The 18,936-nt window shown below is 39.9% G+C and overlaps 1 pseudogene; it reads right to left on the bottom strand.

Annotated features, from left to right (window-relative positions):
• Window positions 1-1,640: 1,640 nt before the first annotated feature.
• Window positions 1,641-2,302, bottom strand: LOC124985840 (RAD9, HUS1, RAD1-interacting nuclear orphan protein 1-like; annotated as a pseudogene).
• Window positions 2,303-18,936: the final 16,634 nt, after the last annotated feature.

The raw sequence follows: 18,936 nt of genomic DNA on the forward strand, positions 1-18,936 counted from the left end.
ATACTGATTAAATGTGAAACAAGATGTGATCCTCTTGGATGATATGATAAAGTTTTTGATAAGATTCAATACTCACTGTTATGATTTGGCTCTGGAATCTCCCACAAAGGCTCCTGTTCTATAAAATTATGCTATGTCCATGTACAAATGTTCCAGAATGAGTTTCACTTATATTTATGATTATCATGCACTAATTCAAATAATAATAATAATAATATAGGGGAGATCAGTAGAGCAAGCCGAAGTGGGAAGGAGGAGGAGAGGGAAAAGGAAGGTACTGGAGAATGAGATCCATCAGATTATGTGCATGTGTGGATATGGCATAAAGAATTCCACTATTATGTATAATCATAATGTCCCAATTTAAAATAAGGCTCATGTGTTGAAGGCTTGATCCTCAATGCAGCCATGGTCAGAGGTAGGGCTTTGGAAAGTGATTTGGTCACAAAGACTCTGGCAATGTTAGTAAATTTTTAAAAAGAAGGCATTATTGGGACTTAAATGAAGGAGTGGGTCCTTGGGGGCATGCTCTTGGATATATATTTTTTCTCCAGCTGGACCCTTTGCCTCTCTCTCACTACTTTCCAACTACTCTGATCTGAGCAGCTTTATGCCACCCTGCCCTTCTACTGTGATGTTCTGCCTCACTTCAAAGCAATGAAGCCAGATGACCATGGACTGAAACCTCTGAAACCATGAGCCAAAACAAACCTTTCCTCTTCTAAGTTGCTTATGTTACATATTTTGGTCACAACGATGAAAAACTAACCAATACATGCACCCATAGTTTTGAAAATTTGTAGGAAAGTATAGCAGATATCATACTTAATGTTGAACAGTCAGCTAACAGAGCTAGGACAGGAACCAAATACTCTGACTTCAAAACCAGTGGCATTTACATCATGAAGTGTCTCCCAGATTTTGTACCATAGTAGTACAAGTGTGGCAATGATAGAAAGAACAGTTTTAAAATGTTAATTTTATTCCTGAAATTCCTGGCAAACAAAAGGAAGATGGAGGAGAGCTATTCTGTAGAAACTGACCTAGAAATAATTCTGGAGCAGATATTTTATTCTCATTCAAACAATTTCACTCTTGTGTTTCATGTCATAGCCTTCCTTGTTCCTGGAAATGCCAAGCCAGGGTTTTTGAGAAGAAATGGAGAGAAACTGTCATGAGATGGAAAGGTGCCTGGATGGGGTTGATTGAGATCAGTGAAAAATTCTGGGTTTGCCCCATCAAGGAACATTTGAGAGAAACCAAAAAAGAAAGCTTATGCTGAAATAGAAAGTAAATTGCTTTTTTTTCCCTTGAGAATTTTCTATAACCCTTTATTTACATACATTCTAAACAATTACTATATTTTAAAATTTCAAGAAATTAACACTAGAAAAATGTAAAGTGAACAGCTCATGACACAAAATTCAACCATTTATGAAACAAGGAGTTTTATAAAGCAAATCTGGGAATTTAACTCCCTTACAACTCTCGGGCTCTAATTAAAATATTTTTTCTCTTGTGTTATTTCTGTTCTTTCAATATAGTTTCTCATGAGCCAGAAAAAGGACTTTAGCAACTTTATAAAAATCAACAATTTTTGAGACTACCAATAGGAAAGGATATCTGAGAAATCCAGCTTTTCACAAGGAATGTTTTCTGCTCAGCTTCCCTCTCTCCCTGAGGTAAACAAATAGGTGGCTTCAACTCTTCCATGTGACCTTTAACCCATATTTCTCCTGGGGTGTGTCTTTAACTAGAACAGGCCCAGGTTCTGGACTGGTAGAAGTACCACTGTGAAGCACACAGCTCAGAAGGCTCTTTTCATTCTGATCCAGAGGAATGGGGTTTTCTTTCACAGAAGATGATCCTGGGGTCTTAATATCAGGTAGGATGAACACATAGGGAAGCTCCAAAGTGCATATGCTGACAGTTCCCCTCAGCCTTGGGGACTGAGCACTGGAACAAAAGGCCTTCTAGAAATGTCCTTTTCTTATTGATTGTAGCACCCCTTTTACCAAGGAGATCCCCAATGTCTCTAACTAGAAGATAAATGTGAACTCTCAAAGGTTATACATGAAGACTTGCAGGTACATTTTTGACTTGAATGTCTTGCCTGGTCTTGGTGATGATGTTTCTCATTGACTGGGAACCAGTTTTCTACTGTCATATCAAACTGAGGTGTTATCCAGGAAGTGATGGTGCAGTGGTCAGTAGATTTGCCAGGCACCTATGCAGTATGGGTGATAAACTGCTGTGGAAATCCATAGTGGTATTTGGGCCCACCTGGGAACATTGGTGGCATCTCTTTTTGGAAACCTCAATAGGTGAATGAAGAGCAGTTAATAACTACCTGGTGCTGGTTGCCTTTGGGTTGTGGGATAGGCTTCAATTCCAACCCAAACTGAATGTTTGTAAGATACCCCAAACAAGATGTGTTTAAAATTGAACTCATTCTTAGCATGTGCGAGGCTCTGAGTTCAATCACAGCACATTCCTTCTCTAGCCTGGTAGCAGTATGAACCTTACTCCATCTATAGACTTAGAAGTTTCCCTCCCTTCTTTGTAGAACAAAGAAGCATCAGATCTTACACAAAGCCTTGGTTAATCAGGAAAGCAAGGCAAGATCTCATCATATTTGGCAGGAGGATCACTGCAGGTCAGGAGTTCAAGATCAGCCTAGGCAACATAGGAGACCTAATTGAAAGAAAGAAAGATGGAGAAAGAAAGGAGGATGGAGAAAGGAAAGGAAAAAGAGAAAACCATGTTTAGTGGTTCACACCTGTAATCCCAGCGACTCAGAAGGCTGAGGCAGGAAGATTGCAAGTTTCAGGCCAGCCTGAATAAAAGACCCTGTCTCCAAATTAAAAAAAAAAAAAATTAAAGTGACTGGGGATATAGCTTGATAGTAAAGTGCCCCTGAGTTCAATCCCTAGAACTTCAAAAAGAAACAGAAGAGGAAAAAAGTATCATCAACCGTTTTGTCACTACAGACATAATTCTAAATGTTTATTTGATTCTTGGAAAATGTCTGTGCTCCCTTCTACCCCCATGAGTCTATAAGCTTAGGGGAATGAAGGACCCCCTCTGCTGTTATATCGTCAGGGCCTAGAAGTGCCTGGCATCAGTAGCTGCTCCACAGAATTTGAATAAATAAAGCAGTTAGTCTACCTACAGGCTTTGCTTGGGGCGGGGCAAGAGACAGGTGTTGAAGATGTGAAGATGCAGAGCTGAGGCAGGGCTCTGGGGTGTGGTATAGTGCCCGTGAGTTTAAGATAAGGGACAACTGAACAAGATCACACGCAGCCCTCAGAGAACGGAATCTGTGACTGTTAACTGGAGGTAAACCAAGTGTGATTCCCGCCCCTGGGGAAGGAACTCTTTCTAACTAACATAGACCTTTAAAGAGGGCAAAGAAGCCTGATGGAAGCCAGGGCATCCACGGCAGTGGTGCCTGGGGTGAGGAGGCGAGATGGAGAACCAGGTGGAGAACCAGCGTGCAGGAGGACCACGAGGCAGAAGGCAACCGGTCCCACCCCATGGTGGCCCTGTGTCCCCACTCTGCTTGCAGCTGGCCTTCCTTAGCCACAAGGACCCTTGGCTTCCCTGAAGGGGCAAGGCCACTGCTCCTTGGCGTCAGGCATCAGAGTCAGCAGAAGTAAATTGCTTTTGAAAAAAATAAAATTTTATTAGACGCATTGGGCAGTTAGCTAATCATTCCCTCTTTCTTGGACACTTTTGGACTATGCGACTCCATTCTTTCTATTGGTCCTTTCCATCCTAAGGCGTCTCTTTCTCTTAGGCTTGCTGCTGCCAAGTCTCTCTTACTTCTACATATTGAAATGCCTCTGGGTTCAGTACTTAGACTTAATAATGACTATTTATCTTGATTTCTTAGGTGATCTCATTCAGTCTTTTGGTTTGACATCTATTTCCAGTTTTGATGACCTCTTTCCTGAATTCAAGTCTTGACTATCCAGCTGTCTACTCACATCTCCAGTTGGATATTTAACAGGCATCTGAAATTTCACATGTGCCCAAACTCTTGTTTCCCTACCCTCTACCTCCTCTTCACCTGTCTTCTTCATCTCAGTGAATTGCAACTTTAATCATTTAATCATGTTTCAGGCCAGAAGATTATAATTATCCTTGACTGTACTTTCTTCATGCCCTCTATCCACCCCCTCCATCAGCAAATTTTATTGGCTCTGTGTTAAGATTTGAATATGGATAGTGTGTTAACCAGCTTATGAGTCACTATTAGCCTTCAGATAGTGTGTTATCTGACAAGAACAACTTGAGGAGAGAAAGTTTATTTGGGCTCACAGTTTCAGAGGTTCAGCCATTGGTTGGTGGATGATCTGGGTACAAGGTAAGGCAGAACATCAGGGCAAGAGGGTGTGGTAGAGTAGCCCCGATCCACTCACAGTGGCTAAGAAGCAGAGAGAGGAAGGGGAAGGGACCACAGGGAAGATGAACCCTTCCAGGATATGCCCCCGGTGACCCACCTCCTCTACCTGCCTGTTACAATCTAGTAAGTCCATTCAAACTAGGATAGACTAATTAGGTTATAGCTCTAATATTCTAAACATTTCATCTCTGAATAGTCTTGAATTAGCACAGGAGAATTTGGGGAACATCTCATATCCAAACTATATCAGAGTGTTGCCCAAAGGTCCATGTGTTAAAGCTTGGTCCCCAAATTTGTGTCACTGGGAGGTACTGTGGACCTTTAGGAAGTGAGGTCCATGGAAGGTCCTTAAGTCATTGGGGGTCTGCTCTCAGAGGAGACTGTGGGACCCTGGTCTCTTCATCTCTCTGTTCTTCCTGGCTGATGATATGAACAATTTGCTCCACCACACATCCCTGCCATTGCTATGTGGTGCCTCACTAGAGGCCCAAAGCAACAAGGCTACCCAATCTTGGAATGGAACCTCAAAAACCATATAAAATCTTTTGTCTTTATGAGCTAATGGTCTCAGATATTTCATTATAGTAACACAAAACTGATTTACACACTCTGTTTGGAAGAAATAAATCACTTCTCACTTTGCCACTACCATCTCTTACCCATGCTATTGCAACAGCCACCTAACTAATCTCCTTGCTTCTACCTTAGTCCCCTATAATCTATCATAGGTTACTAGGATGATATTTTTAACATTTTAGACAAGTTGTCTTTGTTTCGACACTTGTCTCCCATATCACTTAGAATAAAATGCAGAGTCGTTCCCAGGGTCTCCAAAGCTCTACATGATGGTTATTGGCTACCATTCTTATGTCAACTCCTATCACTCTCCCCTTAAGCCTGTTCAGCCCCCTACACCGGTCACTGTTTTTGAATCCCCAAGCACACTTCCACCTCAAGACTTTTGCGCTAGAGGACAACATCCCCCCACCAGATGTACAAATGACTGTTTCCTCTTTAAGAGCTACTAACACTTTTAGATAGGACTTCTTGTTTCATTTAAAAAGCATCACTTCCTGAACTTTATCTCTCTCCCTTCTCCTGTCTTATTTTTTCCCCATAAGATCAACCATGATAAAATCTAAGAAGCATCAAAATTAAGGAACGTGTCTACTTTGCTCACTGCCCTAATCCTCCGCAGCTAGAACAGTGCTTGTACATAATAGGACATATGTCAAATGAATGAATAAGTGTTCTGGGCAATAAAAATTGATTATGAATGATATCCAGCATTTCCTTCTTTCTATTTAGAGGAGAAACTTGGGAGCATACAAGGGTGAGATTTCTGAGAGTCTCAGGATCCATCTCCTGTGAGATTGCTATAGTGGAGAGAAGAATATGGTGGGGGAATTCAGAAACTACAGGGAGATAAAAATTTAGAAAGAATAGAATGCTTGTTTTGTGGAGGGGAATTTGCATCACTTCAAAATGAGAAACCGTTGCTTATTTTAAGCCATGACAGTATTGTTAAAATGAACTTGTTTTTAAAAATAGCATTTAAAAAAAATAGCATTTTCATAGTCACTTACTTTTGGAAACACATATAATTAGAGTTTTATTATAGTCAATTTTCTACTACTTTAACAGAATACTTGAGTCTTGGTGATTTATAAAGAACAGAGGAACCTTTTTTTTTTTTTTTTTCATCATCCCATGGTGAAAGCAGGAAGGAAGAGAGGAGAGGGAGGAGGAGAAGGAGAGAAAGAAGGGAGAGAGAATTCATTCTTTTATCAGGAAACCATACCCATGATAATGGCGTTAATCTATTCATGATCACTTCTTTCTTAAAGAGTCTACCTATCAACACTGTTGCACTGAGGATTAATTTAATAACACATAAACTTTGGGAGACACAATCAAGTCACAGAAATAGGTTACGCAAAAGAGGTCAAGTACAATATCAATTTCTCATGGATTTTACTTTGCACTCAACTATCATATTAAATCTTTCTTTTTGAAATAAGTAAGCATGACATTAAAATATAAAACCAAAAACTTTACATTTCAAGCTAAAAACGTAGGAACATTTTGTTATCTGAGTCACATATTTTAATTAGTAACCAAATTTTGGGATATCTCGAGCAAGATGTTTTCTCTAACTCATTCTGAAATCTTTTTATTAGTGTTAAACACCCTCAGGAATGCACGTTAACTAATAATTTAATACTGTGGACTTCATAGAAACCAACTGCAGATCAGATGAGATTGTTATTTCCGTATCTGCTGGTGGTTTCCCTACATCATTGCCGGAGTTCACATCCCTGTTGACAACACATTACTCTAAAACCCCTAAGCCCAGGGATGATGACTCTCCTTGTCCTCTGTGGGCTTTGGTTCCTCTCCTGTCCACTCGCAGGGCTGGACCTGTCAATTGGATGTCCTTTCTGGCTCATTTGGCTATGTTTCTATAACTGTGCCTTCTTGAAACTGTCTCAAGTTTCTACAACTCACTCCTGAGTGGGCAGAGGTGAGGGATTCATTACGGATCTCACCTCTCTATTGTCATTCTGGTTCCCATGTTCCTTCCCTATGGGTTCTACCAATTATGCAGCATATCTTTTGGGGAAGGAAGCTCTGAGAAAGAAAGTGTGTCCTTGTATGCGTCCACAAAGTGCCCACACACATATTCCTGGAATTCAAAGATCTACTTGAAATTCTATGGTGGAGAGCCCTATACTAACACCCTCTGCTCCTCATGTGACACTAAAACACCTGTGTCACCACTGCATGATGAGTCTGCGGCAGGATCTTGATTACAAGGCACATGCGGTGGCAATGGGAGGAGATGGTCCTGTCATCCATGCCTTGTGTGGGGCTCTTGGAGACACTTTGTTTTGGGGAATTTACCCAGATATCTAGAGCTCAGAGCTGATTTTAAGCTCAATGTCACAGTTTCTGGGATGCAAAAATGTAGAATAGAAGATAGGGGAACAGAGGAGGCTTGAGTACTCTAGGTCTATGTCTGCACCAGTAGAAACCCCCAACTCCACCCTGAAGGACAGGGAAGTCGAGTCTCTTGGGCAGGGTTGACTCCAGGCTGGCGTTTTGTTCCTGTATCTCAGAACATGCTTATCCTCTGTGTCTAATCTCCATCCTTCCTGCTTTAGCAAATGATAGTTTTATACTTAAGGACAAAACAATTATGAGCTTTTTCTGAAATCTAAACCTAGTTCTGTTTTCACAAGGTTCACACCACCAATTGCAAACTCTCAAAATGCAAGCATTTCTCAAAACAGAGTGCCTAGTTGAATCTTAACATTTTGTTATTGTTTAGCAGCTGTGCAAATTAGTATAAACAGATTTACAAAGCATTTTGGGAGTCATTTGTGGATATTAAGGATGATTTTGATATAAAATACTATATTATGATCCAAGAAGGTAGACTTGCTTAACACATTAAGTTGAAAATGACATCACATTAATATTAAGAATGGAAAACATGTTGGAGAACTTACCATCACATGCCCTTGACAAGCTGGGACCAGTTCTGATCTCATGTCAGCAGACGGTAGTGACTTTATGACTAAATTAAGCAAGTACATGTAGAGCTACAGTTAGGGAAAACTCATGAAAAGAGTGTGTAAGTGTGGTGGATCTCCAGAGCCAGCCCAGTCCACCTGCTCATCTCCAGCCATGTGCCCTGTGCAGACTCAGCACTGTGGCTCCCCATGTATCAATGCAGGGCTGCCTCTACTGCCATCATGGATTATCCCCAACCCTGATACCTCCATCTTTAGTTGGGGAAGCTCCCATCCTGGGACGCCTGATGGAGACTAGAAGTTCATTATCAAATACCTTCCATGCATCAGGCTACTGAAGACTGGGAGGTTTGAATAGTGTATTACAGTTTTGTAGTATTTTTTAATTTTAATTTTTTATTTTTCTCACTATATTTTCCTCTTATTTATCTGTTTTCTTGGGGTCTTTTTCTCCCTTTTCTCATGCTAACAATTATCGCGTTCCCTCTGCCCGCAGAGAGAGGCACGACAAACGTCTGAAGCTTTGGAAGTTTATTGTGCACAGTCTTCCTTTCTTTCCCTCTTTTCTATCCCTTTCTCTCTTTTCTTTCTCTTGCTCTCTTTCCCTCTGCTTAACTCTCGCCTGCTCCGGTCACTCCGCTTCTCCCGCTCGGCTCTCGCCCTCGCTCGCACTCTTCTTCCTTGCTTCTACTCTTACTCTCAGCTTCTCAGCTTCAGCTTCTCTACTCCCCCACCCATCAAGCTTATATACACTTCAACCAATCAGGGGAGAGCACACGAGGTAAACACGCGGACAGCTGCAGGCATAGAATAGGTACATGAGGGGGGCATGCTCTAATCACATCGTTAACTAGCCAATCATTGGAATTCGCTGGTTGTTTACTGTATAGCTGGCCGCTTTTGGCTCAGCGCCAGGCGCCATCTTGACCGTGCCCAAGGCTGGGGGTCCCGGAAACCCCGACATATCCCCCTTCTTTATTATTAAACTAAGGCTCGGGACCGTGTCTGTCTTAGGCTGAGTGGTCAGCATATGTCCTTACCCGTCATCAGAGCCTGCAGAGCATGCTGCAGCTCCTGTCTTAGGTTGGTACACAGCCACCTCCTTCATTACCCGTCTTTGACTACCGGTCCAGCATCAAGAGCCATACTAATGGGGGGCTGTCGGCCTTTAGGGCGGTCATGGCCTGATGAAAGATAATCTGATCTCTCTATTGGCTAGCTCGTAGATGCATGCCAAAACGAATGAAGAGAAGGAGGCCAAGGCAGAGGAGTACCACCATAGCTCCTAAGCCTGCCCGCTGTTTGATAAATCTATAAACAGAAGAAAAACCATGTAGCCATATTAAATACAGAAACAATGTACATCCCAGTAGAGTCACAATACGGGTAATACAAACAGCTCTCAGGGAATAAACGCATCCCAGTCCCAAAAGTTCTTGCAAGGTATCCACTTGTTCTTGTAGTAAGTCCACTCGCTGATAGAGTCTCTATGGTCTGTAAGGCTGCAGCTGAATTTTTGGCCAAATGATCGTTGTTATGGTTGTGTCAATGCTGCTACTGCAAGGACTGTGATGGCAATGATCACGGCTGTTGCAATGTCAAAGCCTCTTCTGTTTCTTGATAATAGCACTGGCAATTCTATATCTGCAACAGAAACTAGGACTGGTAGGAAGATAGGAATGTGCATCAAAATTGCACGGGTGACAAAAGAACCATTCCAGCATTGTGAGAGATAGCACACGGTTAGTGAACAGTTAAAAGGTGTCATTAGAAATGTTAGTTGGTAGAAACATAAAAGGGAGGAAATACACAAGCTGACGTGGGAGGAAAAGCAATATTACAGCTAGGGTCAGCAGCACGAGTTGCTCTACTCTGGGTCTGATTTGTAGTATGATTCCAACGGCAAAGTGCAAAAATTCCTCCTGTTAAGGCAAAGAAAGACTAGAGATATCCTTGTCACCAAAAACAGCAGGACCTGAAAAATCATCAGTAGAATTGACAGGCTTGTAGAGGAATTGGTGAAAAACAAGAAAAGGAAGGATAAAAAATGTGTTAGAAGTAAAAAATATGGCCAGGCTAACAATGGCCCATAGGTTCCGGGTTTGCCTTTCCGTCTGAGTTTTTGTTATTGGAGGAAGGCTCAGGCTCGCCATTGCGAGGAGGAGCAGCATCACTTGCATGCTGTAAAACTCTGATTAGCCTTTCTGGAATCCTTTTTCTGAATTTTGAGAAAGATATGAGCGTTCCTCTTTTATTTCTTCCAAAACCTGTCTTCCCTCAGCTAAAGGCTCGGTGAGTGAAGGTTTTTTGTTTTTATCTCGCAGACAGGATTTAATAAGAGACCAAATAGCCATAGTGCCTACTGGCAAAGGGTTTTGCCTATCCGCTATACGAAGGTCCTCCCCCAGCTGTTCCCACTGTAGGGTATTCAAAAGGCCCTCATCCAAAAACCAAGGGGAAACCCTTTCCACAGTATCGAGAAATACTTTAGCTGTTTTTTCCTTTAATGGCGTCCCATGGTTTTTTAATAGCTCCCTGAGGGGTTGCTGCATTCTGAATTTAGACGTTTCAGACCCCATTGCTACTAATTTGAATAGCTTCAGTTATGGCAGTTACGATAACAAACAGTGGCCAAGCTGCCAGGAGCAATGAGATTACTAAAAGGAAAACTATCTATCAAGTGTGCACTAAAATTTTTATAGCGGCTTTTCACGTGCTACCTATACCCTAATTGGACCGCTTCAAGCGTGTTTCTACTTTCACTTTTAATTGGACCGCGTTCCACGCGTCAGGACCGCTGCTGGCGTATCCCGATACCGGACCACCTTCCATGTGTCCTTATTTTTATTTTAATCGGACCGCATCCCGCGTGTCCCCAGGACCGCTGATGGCGTATCCTGATACCCTTTAACTGGACCGCATTCTGCGTATCCCCAGGACCGCTGATGGCGTATCCTGATACCCTTTAACTTTTTTATAACCGGTTTAACTTATTGAAAAATTTTTGAGATATCTTACTTGTCTTCTTTATAAACCCTTCATGTTCCCGGGTTTCGGCACCAGTTATCGCGTTCCCTCTGCCCGCAGAGAGAGGCACGACAAACGTCTGAAGCTTTGGAAGTTTATTGTGCACAGTCTTCCTTTCTTTCCCTCTTTTCTATCCCTTTCTCTCTTTTCTTTCTCTCGCTCTCTTTCCCTCTGCTTAACTCTCGCCTGCTCCGGTCGCTCCGCTCCTCCCGCTCAGCTCACACCTGCTTCGGCCGCTCCGCTTCTCCCGCTCGGCTCTCGCCCTCGCTCGCACTCTTCTTCCTTGCTTCTACTCTTACTCTCAGCTTCTCAGCTTCAGCTTCTCTACTCCCCCACCCATCAAGCTTATATACACTTCAACCAATCAGGGGAGAGCACACGAGGTAAACACGCGGACAGCTGCAGGCATAGAATAGGTACACGAGGGGGGCATGCTCTAATCACATCGTTAACTAGCCAATCATTGGAATTCGCTGGTTGTTTACTGTATAGCTGGCCGCTTTTGGCTCAGCGCCAGGCGCCATCTTGACCGTGCCCAAGACTGGGGGTCCCAGAAACCCCGACAAACAACCAACTTCTCTTGATCCCACTTTCACTCTTCCTATGATCTAGTACCTTTATATATTCACTTCTTATCCTACGCCCCTCCCCATCCTCTTTGTCCACCATTATAAATTGTAGACCTCATTGAAAGTCTATTGTTTATGCTGTAGATAATAACGGAACTCATCATCTCTGTTACTGTTAACATCTTAATAGGGACTATTTGGTTTAAGGTTGCATGCATAGAGTTTGTATTAGGGGCTGCTAATATTCTTTTTTTTTTTTTTTTTTTTTTTTCAGTGCTGGGGATTGAAACCAGGGCCTTGTGCTTGTGAGGCAAACACTCTACCAACTGAGCTACATCCCCAGCCCTGCTAATATTGATCTCTCCCTTAAAGGCGAGGTATTGGAAACCTGCGTGGACACTATAAACCTATAGGGGGGAAACTGTAATACCTCAGATCGGCACTGCTAGAGGGGAAGACACATGAACAACATGAAAAAACAAGGGAAGAAAGCACCCCATACAAACCAAGATGATTTGTTAATAGAATCCATTGACAGCATGGTAGAAGAAATGTCAGAAAAGGAATTTGGAATGTACATAATTAAAATGATCCATAAACTAAAGGATGATATAAGAGAGCAAATGCAGGTAATAAATGACCACTTCAATAAACAGTTAAAAGAGCAAATGCAGGGAGCAAAATATCATTTCAATAAAGAGATAGAGAGTCTGGGGAAAGAAAAACAAACAGAAATCTTTGAAATGAAGAAAACAATAAGCCAGATTAAAAACTCAATAGAAAGCATCACCAACAGACTAGATCACTTGGAAGACAGGACCTCAGACAATGAAGACAAAATATTTAATCTTGAAAATAAAGTTTACCACACAGAGGAAATGGTAAGAAATCATGAACAGAACCTCCAAGAATTACGGGATAACATGGAAAGACCAAATTTAAGAATTATTGGGATTGAGGAAGGCACAGAGATACAAACCAAAGGACTGAACAATCTATTCAATGAAATAATATAAGAAAATTTCCCAAACCTGAAGAATGAAATGGAAAATCAAATACAAGAAAGTTCACAGGACACCAAATATAAAAAATTACAACAGATCCACACCAAGGCACATTATAATGAAAATGCCCAACATACAAAACAAAGAGAATCTTAAATTCTGTGAGACAAAAGTATCAGATTACATATAGGGAGAAACCAATATGGATATCAGCAGATTTCTCAGACCAGACCCTAAAAGCTAGGAGGGCCTGGAACAAGGTATTTCAAGCTCTGAAAGAACATGGATGCTATCCAAGAATCTTATACCCAGCAAAACTAACCTTCAAACAAAAAAAGTTAAAAGAATTTACGAAGAGAAAGCCTGCACTACAGAACATTCTCAGCAAAATATTCCATGAGGAGGAAATGAAAAACAACAATGTAAATCAGCAAAGGGAGGAGCTACGCTAAAGGAAAAGCCAATCAAAGGAGAAACCAAGTCAAGTTAAAAACCAAAAATAAGCCAAAATGACCGAGAATACAAATAATATCTCAATAAATAACCTTGAATGTTAATGGTCTAAACTCATTAAACAAAAGACATAACAGACAGATCGGATTTATAAAAAAGATCCAACAATATGCTGCCTTCAAGAGACTAATCTCATAGAAAAAGACATCCACAGATTGAAGGTGAAAGGATGGGTAAAAACACACCATGCACATGGACTCAATAAAAAAGTGGGGGTTTCCATCCTCATATCAGATAAAGGGGCCTTCAAGTTAAAGTTAGTCAGAGGGATAGGAAGGATATTTCATATTGCTTAAGGGAGCCATAAATCAAGAAGACATAACAATTTCTTTCTCTTTGTAAATATTTATACCCCAAACGAAGGAGCACCTATATATGTCAAACAAATCCTTTTCAATTTCAGGAATCAAATAGTCCACAATACAATAATATTGAGTGACTTTAACACACCTTTTTCACCACTGGATAGATCTTCTAAATAAAAACTGAACGAAGAAACCATAGGACTCAATAATACAATCAACAATTTAGACTTAACAGACATATATAGAATATTCCATTGATCAAAGAGTGAATACACTTTTTTCTCAGCAGCACATGAATCCTTCTCTAAAACAGACCATATGTTATGCCACAAAGCAACTCTTAGCAAATACAAAATAATAGAGATACTATCTCGTATTCTATCAGATCATAATGAAATGAAATTAGAACTCAATGATAAAATAAAAATAGAAATAACTACAATACCTGGAGACCAAATAATATGCTATTGAATGATGCATGGATAGCAGAAGATGTCAGGAAGGAGATTAAAAAATTCTGAAAGGTAAATGAGAACAATACAACATATCAAAATCTCTGGGACACTATGAAAGCAGTACTAAGAGAAAAATTCATTGCATGGAACACATTCAATAAAAGAATAAAAATCAACAAATTAATGACATAAAATTACATCTCAGAGCACTAGAAAAAGAACAACACATCAACACCCAAAGTAGGAAATAATTAAAACCAGAGCTTAAGTCGGTGAAACTGAAACAAATGAAACAATTGAAAAAATTGACAAAGCAAAAAGTTTGTTCTTTGAAAAAATAAACAAAATTGATAACTCTTAGCTACACTAATGAAGAGGAGAAAGAAAACTCAAATTATTAAAATTCGTGATGAAAAAGGAAATATCATGACAGACATTATTGAAAAACAAAACATAATTAGAAGATATTTTGAAAATCTATACTCCAACAAAATAGAAAATCTTAAAGACAATCAGGAGGATAGACACAATTTAAACAGATTGATTTTAAGCAATGAAATAGAAGAAGCCATCAAAAGCCTACCAACCAAGAAAATCCCAGGACCAGATGGATTCTCAGTTGAATTCTACAAGACCTTTAAAGAAGGACCGATACTAATACTCCTCAAAGTATTCCAGGAAATAGAAAAGGAGGGATCCCTTCCAAATTCATTCTAAGATGCTAGTATTACCACCATATCAAAACAAGACATATCAAGGAAAGAAAACTTCAGACCAATATCCCTGATGAACATAGATGCAAAAATTTTTAACAAAATTCCAGCAAATTTCATACAAAAACATATTAAAAGGATAGTGCACCATGATCAAGTGGAGTTCATCCCAGGGATGCAAGGTTTTTTCAACATTCAGAAAACAATAAATGTAATTCACCACATCAATAGACTTAAGGTTAAGAATCATATGATTATTTTAATAGATGCATAAAAAGTATTTAATAAAATATGTCACCCCTTCATGCTTAAAACACTAGAAAAAATAGGGATAGTAGGAACATACCTCAACATTGTAAAGGCTATTTATACTAAGCCCAAGACCAACATCATTCTAAATGGAGAAAAACTGAAAGCATTCCCCCTAGAAACTGGAACAAGGCAGGGATGCCCTCTTTCACCACTTCTATTCAAAATCTTCTTTGAAACTCAAGCCAAAGAAATTAGACCGAAATTAGAAATTAAAGGAATATGAACAGGAAAAGAAGAACTCAAATTATCACTATTTGCTGATAACATGATTCTATATTTAGAGGATTCAAAAAATTCCACCAGAATACTTCTAAAACTAATAAATTAATTCAACAAAGTAGCATGATATAAAATCAACACTCATAAATCCAAAGCCTTTCTATTCATAAGTGATGAATCCTCTGAAAGAGAAATTAGGAAAACTACCCCATTCACAATAACCTCAAAAAAATAAAATATTTGGGAATCAATCTAACAAAAGAGGTAAAAGATCTCTACAATGAAAATTACAGAACACAAAGAAATAAATTAAAGAAAACATTGGAAGATGGAAAGAGCTCCTATGTTGTTGGATATGCAAAATTAATAGTGTAAAAATGGCCATTCCACCAAAAGCACTACACAGTTTCAATGCAATTCAAATTAAAATCCCAATGATAAACCTCATAGAAATAGAGAAAGCAATTATGAAATTCATTTGGAAGATTAAGAGACTCAGAATAGCCAAAGAAATCCCTAGCAGGAAGAGTGAAGCAAGAGGTATCACAATACCAGAACTTAAACTATACTACAGAGCAATAATAACAAAAATGGTATGGTATTGGCAGCAAAATAGGTAGAAAATAGAGGACACAGAGACAAACCCACATAAATACAGTTATCTGATACTAGACAAAGATACCAAAAACATACAATGGAGGAAAGATAGCCTCTTCAACAAATGGTGCTGGGGAAACTGGAAATCTATATGCAGCAAAATGAAATTAAACCCCTAACTCTCACCCTGTACCAAACTCAACTCAAAATGAATCAAGGATCTAGGAATTAGGCCTGAGACCTTTTACCAAATAGAAGAAAAAGTATGCCCGAATCTCCATCACGTTGGTTTAGGACCAGACTTCCTTAACAAGGCTTCCAAAACACAAGAAATAAAAACGAGAATCAATAAATGGGATGGATTCAAATTAAAAAGCTTTTTCTCAGCAAAGAATACAATCAACAATGTAAAGAGAGAGCCTACAGAGTTAGAGAAAATCTTTACCACATGCACTTCAGATAGAGCACTAATCTCCAGAATTTATGAAGAACTCAAAAAACTTTACACCAAAATTACAAATAACCCAATCAATAAATGGGCTGAAGAACTGAGCAGACAGTTCACAGAAGAAGATCTACAATCAATCAAGAGATACATGAAAAAATGTTCAACATCTCTAGTAATAAGAGAAATGCAAAACAAAACTACCCTAAGATTTCATCTCACTGTAATTAGAATAGCTATTATCAAGAATACAAGCAACAATAGGTGTTGGCAAGGATGTGGGGAAACAGGTACACTCATACATTGCTGGTGGAGTTGCATATTGTTGCAGTCACTCTGGAAAGCAGTATGGATTCCTCAGAAAACTTGAAATGGATCCATCATTTGACCCAGATATCTCCCTCCTTGGTTTATACCCAAAGGACTTAAAATCATCATACTACAGTGATGTAGCCACAACAGTGTTCACAGCAGCTCAATTCACAATAGCTAGATTGTGGAACCAATAGAAGAATGAATAAAGAAACTGTGATAATATATATATATATACAATGAAATATTACACAGTCATAAAGAAGAATAAAGCTATGGCCTTTGTGGGTGTAAATGGATGGAGTGGGAGAATATCATGCTAAGTGAAATAAGCCAATACCCATAAACCAAAGGCTAAATGTTTTCTCTGATAAGTGGATGCTGATACATAATGGGGGCGGGGTAGAGGGGGTAAGGGAAGAATGGGGGAACATTGGATTGTATAGAAGGAAATGAGGGGAGTGCTGGTGGTAGGGGGAAGGACAGATAGTGGGATGAGACAAGCATCATCACCCTAGGTACATGTATGATTACACAAATGGTGTGATTCTACATTGTGTACAGCCAGAGAAATGAAAAGTTGTACCCCATTTGTGTACAATAAATCAAAATGAATTCTGCTGTCAAGTATAACTAAAAAGAACAAACAATAAAAAAATAAAAAAAGAGAAAAAAAGAATATGCAGGTGTTAAAGACTAATGAGTGTTCAGAAAAATCCAGTCTTAGAAGAGACACAAATCTTATTCACAGTATCCCCTGAGTGGTCACCTTGAAGATCTCCAAAGATGAGGAACTCATGACCTCCTGGAAGTTGCTGGGTAGAATTGACTCTCAGAAAAGAGTCAACATTTATAGCAGCTAATGTAATCTCAAACACTTCCATGATCCTAGTTCATTATGTATTTTTGCTTTTTTGTAGATCTTTGTCTTACACCAACCTTAGCTTCCAACTCTCCCCTCCTCTTGGTGTGTTTATTACCCACGTGCAACTAGCTACCACAGTTCCTCTTTCTGATCCTCCCCTAAGTGTTACATCTTCTTTACCACCCATTTTTATCATTCCCAAATCTGCCCATAAGGGCAGGAGGTGAAGCAGATTTTGTGTCTCTAATGCAATAGTTGTTGTCAGTGAGTGTGTTCTGTTGTTGGGATTCTGCATACCCCTTGGACGTGTGACATCTAATCTTAAGCAATGCATTTTGTCTGCTAACTGAGATGATAATGCCTGTGAGATAAGGCATCATGTTTAGAAAAACATGCTAGATGGTCTTAAGTAGGGTACAAATTGCTTCAAGAACTAAGATATAAGGCCGAAAGTTAAGAACAGAGCAAATGGGAGATGACATGCTTTCTGGGACATGCAAGAAATTTACTTCCTAATGTAACAGCAAAGTTATATAAAATTCTACTTGAATAATAGCAACAGTGGAGGGAGACCAAGAGAATAGTGCAGTAACTGTGAATGCAATGTAACCCCTCACAGTGCATTTCCACCACCACAGAAAAGCAGGGAATCACCGTTTTAGCATGGTAATTTGGGGGCCTGTGGTCAAGCATTCAATTCCCACCAAGGTCCAGTAGCAGGCTAAGAACCATCTCTCAAAGGGAAAGAAGCTGACTGCAGATGATGGCAGGACCTTGTTCCAAAATCCCAAGGGTCTCCATTGCAATTCACCTATGGGAGCCTGTCAAAAGCCCTAAATAGCATTCTTGTCTGCCATGGACACCTGAAATACCACTGGGTCTTGTGAGTTATATGGTCCCACTGGCAGAGCAGTCTGCGTAGCAGTCTGGGCCTGTTGCAAAACCTTCTCCTATTCTGAGTCCCACACAAAACTAGTCAATTTTTGAGTCACACAACAGACAAGCCAGAATTACAAACCTAAATGAAGACTGACTGCACTGCCCCCAAATCCAAGTAGGACCAGGAGGCATTGTGCTTCCTTCTTGGGCTGGATGCAGCAGCATGTCTTTCACTTTAGAGAAGGGCTGTGTTGGCATGCCCCACACCACTGAACTCCCAGAAATCTCACTAAGGGAGAAGGCCCTAGAATTTTAGTTGGGTTTAATCTCCATCCACTAACATGCAAATGCTTCACCAACAAATCCAGACTTTGTCAAACCAAAATAATATCATCAAAGTAATTGACCAGTGCGATATTTTATTCAAGATCTCTGTGAATTAAGTTATGACACAGGGATGGAAAGCTAATATATCCCTGAGGTAAGACACTGAAAGTGTATTGCTGGTCTTGTCAAGCAAAAGCAAGTTACTTCTTGTAGGGCTTTATGGATAAGTAAGGAGAAAAAGGCATTTGCCAGTCAATAGCTGCCTACCATGTATGTTATTCTGCTCAAGCAAGGAGACCACATCTGGTACAGCAATTGCTATTGGAGTCACTACCTGATTAGGCTAATGATAATCAATTGTCATTCTCCAAGATCCATCAATCTTCTGCACAAATAGGAGAGTTAAATGGGGATATGGTAAGAAATACCAACCCTGCATCTTTCTAGTTC

The sequence above is a fragment of the Sciurus carolinensis genome, chromosome 1 (genome assembly GCF_902686445.1).
Source record: "Sciurus carolinensis chromosome 1, mSciCar1.2, whole genome shotgun sequence".
NCBI classification, from domain to species: Eukaryota; Metazoa; Chordata; class Mammalia; order Rodentia; family Sciuridae; genus Sciurus; species Sciurus carolinensis.